General features: G+C 58.2%; 1 long non-coding RNA gene across 1 annotated transcript; it reads left to right on the top strand.

Annotated features, from left to right (window-relative positions):
- The first annotated feature begins 264 nt into the window (after positions 1–264).
- On the top strand, positions 265–1,811 carry LOC118990618 (uncharacterized). The gene is made up of 2 exons (XR_005067271.1): positions 265–409; positions 1,355–1,811. It is a non-coding gene; the product is annotated as an uncharacterized LOC118990618 (long non-coding RNA).
- The last annotated feature ends 4,076 nt before the right edge of the window (positions 1,812–5,887 follow it).

Here is a 5,887-nt window from a genome sequence, read left to right on the forward strand (position 1 = left end):
TTCTGCTCCGTCTGAGGAGGAAGGAAGCTGCACCCACCCCTGTGCTGCTGGGGGTCTCCCGGCCGGTCCCAGCCAGTCTCCCAGCAGCCGCTCAGCAGAGCAGTAGGGCATCAGCAGGCGGGGTTAGGCCCAACCACCTGCCCTTCCTGTTTACACTCCAGTCCACAGGGGGTGGGGGGAGTGGGGGTGGGGGACTGAAGCCGGAGGGACAGATGGCAGGATGGGGCGGGGCCGGTCAGGGCCCCACCACCCCGCCCCCAGGAAGGAGGAAGCTAGAGCAGAACCCCTCAGGCTCCTTGGACCTTTCTGCAGAAAATAGGGTCCGGAACTCTTAGGGAAAGGCCTTCGTCTTTCACGTTAGCCATGCATCTCTGACGAGGCTCAGCGCAGCAGGCTCGGGAGCTTCTGAGTGAGTCGTGTGGAGCGGCCCAGGCAGACAGGGCACATTCACGGGCGGGGGCTTGGGCTTCTTCGCAGGTCTGCGGTGGAACACGTAGGCAAGAAATGAGTTGAGACGCAGAAGAGTCAAATGCTGCCGTGAACAAAGACCCGAGAACATGCGTGTGGATGCAGCTTAGAGGGCGGAGCCATTTTCAGGTTCTCATCACACACACACACACACACACACACACACGGTATTTCTGCATTGTGTACACTCAGAGAGACCCTCAGACAGGCCCCAGAAGTAGACATTTCCCAGGCCATATTCTCTAATTAGGATTCAGTAAAACTGGAAATGTCCGAGATGTCTTTGACCAAACCATACAAAAATCCAGCCTACTCCTCGGAACATGAAAACCACTCTCTCAAATCGTCCAAGAGGAAATAAAATACAGCCAAATGTATAAAATGTAGAAAATAACTGAGACGACAATCTTTTGCATCAAAAGTATGTTGTTTTCTCGGCAACTAGACTGGTGGTTACCAGGGGCTGGGGGGGCAGGGGGATGGGAGAGGCTGATCTTAGGGTGCATACTGATAGTTACGAGGTGGGTCATTTCCGGGGACCCTATGCACAGCATGGTGAATGCGGTCAATGACACTGCTTTACACACTTCAAAAGTGCTAAGACAGTAGCTATTAAATGTCTCGCCACAAAATAGAAGTGGCAACTGAATGATACGATGGACCAGCTCCCTACCACGAACATTCTGCAATGTCCAAATGCACCCAGTCAACCGCCCGCACACCTAACAGCCCAGAATGCACAGCACGGGGTGCCGGTTATGCTGCGCACCATCCATGCGACTTTTCCTACACGTAAAACTTTTCTAAGTAAAAATGCTAAGATAAAAATTTATTTCTAAAAGTGCCTTTCATCTCTCCTCTCTTTTAATCTCATTTAATTCTGCAGGTGGAGGACTTGGGCCGAGAGAGGGCAGTGTTTGCCGAGGGAACCAAGGGGAGTTGGGGCCCAGCCCAGCTGAAGCAGGACAGCCGGCCTCTGGAACGTTCCCTCAGACCCAGTGGCTCCAGGAGAAACATTTGGGGGCAGTGAGCCGCCAGGAGGCCGCTCCTTCTTTCGGGACAGTTAGTCACATGCAGAGCTGTCTGGGGCTGGCTGCTCTGGTCCCGGTGGCCCCTCAGAAACTGACTGGGCTCCCAGCTGGAGGAAGGGGAACTCGGAACCCATTTTTGAGACCCTGAAACTCCGCACCAGCAAGCTGGAGTGTGACAAGGAGGAAATGAAGCTGTTTTCCTTCCCAGATTAATATGAAACAAGGAGCAGCTTAATTGTACTTTGGGTTTAAACCAGTTCCTCAGTTGCTATAGTAACCCAGAAAAGGCATTTAAAAATATATTCCGTCTGACCTTGTTCCTTTTGATTGACGGATGCGAAGGCTGGTGCAGGTGAGGCGGCCCGTGTGGCTCCAGGACTGGCCACCAGAGGGCGCGCGGTGGCCTTCCCGGGATTCAGCCAAAGAAGGACCTGCAGATGTTCCCCTTAGAGTCTGGGGGTGCCGAGAACGGGGCGCCCCGCGCTGTGCGCACCCACAAGACCCAGCTGAGCCTTTGCCCTTCCTCTTCCAGAGCAAACCATTTTCTCCGAGTTTCGTTTCCCAAGCACAGGGCGAGGACGTCCGCCACAGCTGGTCAGGCGGGACAGGGGGTGGCAGGGCCCCTGCGGTGTCCCCGTGCGATTGCAGAGGCGGTGACTGCTCTGCTGCGAACGTAGGACAGAGCGGGACGCGGGGCCCCACCGCCCCTCCCCCCGCTGCCCCGTGCCCCCCAGGTGAGCACTGCCCCCGTGCCCCGGCATTCTCCCATCCGCGTTTCCACGTGGTCCGGGGACAGGGGGTTCACGGCCTGGGGCGGGGAGACGCCAGGGAGACAAATGTCCCATCTCTCAAAGGGCCCCCGCCCCCGGAGCGACGTTTCTTTCCAAGGACCGAGGCCCGTGTGACTAGCTGTTGCCAGAAGCCTCATAGTTTCCATGCCGACTATGATTTATGCACCAGTATCGATATTCCGTATCGATACAAACGGGGTGCGAACAGGAGATAAAAGGGTCAGAGAGACCCCGTGTGTTATTTATGTGTTAATATTTAGAAACCCCGTGCGTTTTCATGAGAAATGTGTGTTACCGGGCGGTTTAGTTGCAAAGGTTTCTCTCTAATGGAAGACTCGCTGAGATTTACGAGGCAGCGGCCCCGGTGGGCCCAAGACCCTGGGCGAGGCCCGCGGGGTAAAACGGGGGCGCTGCCCGCTGGTTTGCTCCCCGCAGCCCCGCCGAGCGCCCGCCCCTACTCCGTTCGTCATTAGGCCGCAGTGACCGGCTCTGCATGAACCCACAGCTCTGCCATGCGGGCCCAGAGGACCAGAGTGGCGACTTTGAAAAGTCGGCCGGCAGTTGAGGCTTTCCCTCACCCGTGAGGTTATTCCAGGGGTGCCCGCAGGTTTCTCCAGGGAGGGGGCGCAGCGAGCCAGCTCCCCCGCAGCAGGGGATAACGCGGTGCGGTTCCGCGGAGCGGCCACTAGGTGGCGGACAAGAGGCTGCCAGGGCACCCGGAGGTGCCGGGGAGGGAGGGCAGGTGGTGCTCAGCGTGGAAAGGGCTACGTCTCGGGGGCGGGGGCCAGGTTTGGCCGGACAGAAGAGGCCGTCCCTCTGAGCCCCGAGGTGGCGGGGGAATGGTATTCGCTCCCCTGATCTCGTCCCTGAGGCCCCGTGCTGAGTGCCAACTCCCTCCCCGTCGGAGTCGGAGCTCTGTTTGGAGCTCGGGGTACCCTTAGGGGCCGTGGTGTGCGTGCAAAGATGCAGCTCAGGACTGGCGGTGGGAGGTCGTGGGGGGCGGGGGGGGCGGGTGGTGCGGGAGGGCATCCAAGGGAGCAACGGGAGGCCAGGTCAGGGCAGACCTGGGGAGGTGTCTCACACCCCCCCCAAAAGGTGACCCCCAGTAACCTCCCAATGCAACCTTATTTGGAAATAGGGTCACTTCTGATTAGTCCCCATGAGGCCATGGTGGTCCATCCTCCAGTGACAGGTGTCCTTGGAAGAGGCCACCAGGTGGGGGACACAGACGCAGAGGGATAGCAGGGATGGGAGCCAGAGCAGCGGGAGGCAGGAAGGCTCCTCCTCCAGTGCATTCCCGAGGGCCCTGCCCTGCCCACACCTTGACTTTGGCCTTCTGGGCTCAGAAACTGAGACAATAAATGTCTGTCCTTTTGACACAACCAGTGTGTGGTCTTTGTTCCCACAGCCCCGGGTGCTCATGCAAGTCTGGATGGGTGGGGCAGGAGGTGCCCACTGAAGCGACACGGGACTGCTCAGTGCCTGGCCAGGCCTCTGCCAGCTTCCTGTGCCTGTCATCATCGGAACAGGAGGCCTGGGGGACCCCTGTGGTGGAGGGATGGCAGGCCAGCTGCAGTGACCTGCTGCAGCCTTCTCCCCGCCCCCCCCGCCCCNGTCAACTCCCCCCCCCCCCCCGCTGCAGGGGGGCAGCCGAGCTGTGGGAGAGCGGGAAGACGTGGTCGGTCTGCTGAATCCATCCCAGGGCTGGGAGCAGAGCAACTTCTGACCCCTACAACTCATCTTGGAAAGGAATGTCTCCGGCCTGCTCCGTGTCTCCACTGTCTGGTCCCGCTGGGTCACAGCGCACGGGACTGGGACAGGGCTGTGGCGTCCTGGGCGCTCACCATTGCCTGGAGAGTGGGGTCCCACCACATCCCCCAGGGCCCGGGGCGCCTCCCGGAACTCTCCCCGGCCGGGCCGGCGATGACTGAGCAGAGATGCCAGGACCTTGCTCAGTGGAGACAGGGTCTCTGAACCGGCACTTGTTCTGCTGGAGACACGGGGAGGGGGCGAGGGCACCCGGCTTCTCCCTGCACCTCGTCTCCTCTGGAAGAGCAGGGCCAGGCCGTCAGCTGGGGCAGGTGGACAGACGGCGGGGGACACACTGGCTGTCCGGGATACAGGGAGGTGGTCAGACCCCCACGCCTCCCTCTCTTGATTGGAAACCACTTTCGAGTGGGATTGTAGCCGGCAGGCAACCACCCCCACTCCAGGCCCCCCGCCCTGGGAGCCAGGACTGGGTCCCTCTGCTCATTTCTGATCCGACGCATGTTACTCTCAGCCAGCCATCCCCTGGCAGGGCAGGTGGTCGACATCTCTTAGAAGACAAAGCCAGGTAGTCAGGTGTGCCTCCTCCGGACCCCCGAGCGGGGACCTGGCATTGTGTGGCATTCCGCACGGAGGGAGCGGCGGTGGAAGTCCAGGTGGCAGAGGAGAGGGACCATCTGCCGCCCCAGGCCCCTCCTCAGGTCGCGCGCAGCCGCGCTGGCTGGTCTTTGTGTGGTCCTCGGCTTCCGGTAAATATTAATGGGTGGTTTTTATTCATTTAGTTTATGTTTTTCAAAGATGGCCTGGAACAAAAAGATCATATCTGTATGTTGTGCTTTAATTTATTTTCACCTTTTTTCTCCTTTGGAGACCCTGGTGTATCCTCACTTTGTTTACCACAAATTAAACCCGGCTGATTGTTTGCCGGCGCCGGGCCCCTGTGCATTGACGCCGCTCTCCTTTTCTCAATCATCCCGACCTGGGATTCATTTGCAAGAGGCCCTAATCTGCATGAGAATTATACAATTAACTTTTGATTAACCACCTAGTTCTTTTTGAAGCCACCGTGTATAGGATACTCTGCATTTAAATAATTTCCCTTAAATTGGGAGCAGGCCTTTCATTAGGCCGGGCGAGTTTGACTAAAACATCAACATTTGGCGACAATTGAGGTCAAACAATAGGAGAAGCTGCAGGGTAGAATGTCATCTTTAAATATAACCGTGGAGATAAAGGCCCCCAGATCGAGCCTTATCAAAACACGGAAACATCAAAGCGCTCCCTTGTCTGCGGCGGGACGCGGGGCCCGCGATGGCGGGCCACCTTTGTCTGGGCCACCGCGGCGGCAGGATTTGCATTCAGGGGACCCGGCTAACACACATTACATCACGTAGGGGGCTTATCTCCAAGTCTGACAATAATTATCAGGGAGAATATACTGAGAATGACTTTTTTGTGATTTTTATGCCTCCCTAACACAAGGAAGGGGAGATAACGGCGCCAGGAGAAAGGGCCGAGTCTCCAAAGGCTCTCCCCAGAGCTGGCGCTTCGATTAAATGCGCGGTGCCACGGCGGTGCGGCTGAGCAAGGGGCAAGACGGCCCCGAGCCTTTTATGGGGCGATAATAGGCCTGAACACAGCCCTTACCCACAGATAAGATCCATTGTGCAAACAAACAAAGGCAGCCGGATTGGACACCTCCGAAGAATATCTATGAGCAAAGTTTTCACGCGTTCTCGTCCTCTCCTGGCGCCTTCACCTGGTTCCGCCAGACCCGCATTGTGTGGGACCCTGGAGAGAACGCGGGAGCCTGGGTGTGTGTTGGGGGGG

This window comes from Sturnira hondurensis, unplaced genomic scaffold (assembly GCF_014824575.4).
Source record: "Sturnira hondurensis isolate 20B ecotype Veracruz unplaced genomic scaffold, ASM1482457v3 Scaffold0007208, whole genome shotgun sequence".
Taxonomy (NCBI): Eukaryota; Metazoa; Chordata; class Mammalia; order Chiroptera; family Phyllostomidae; genus Sturnira; species Sturnira hondurensis.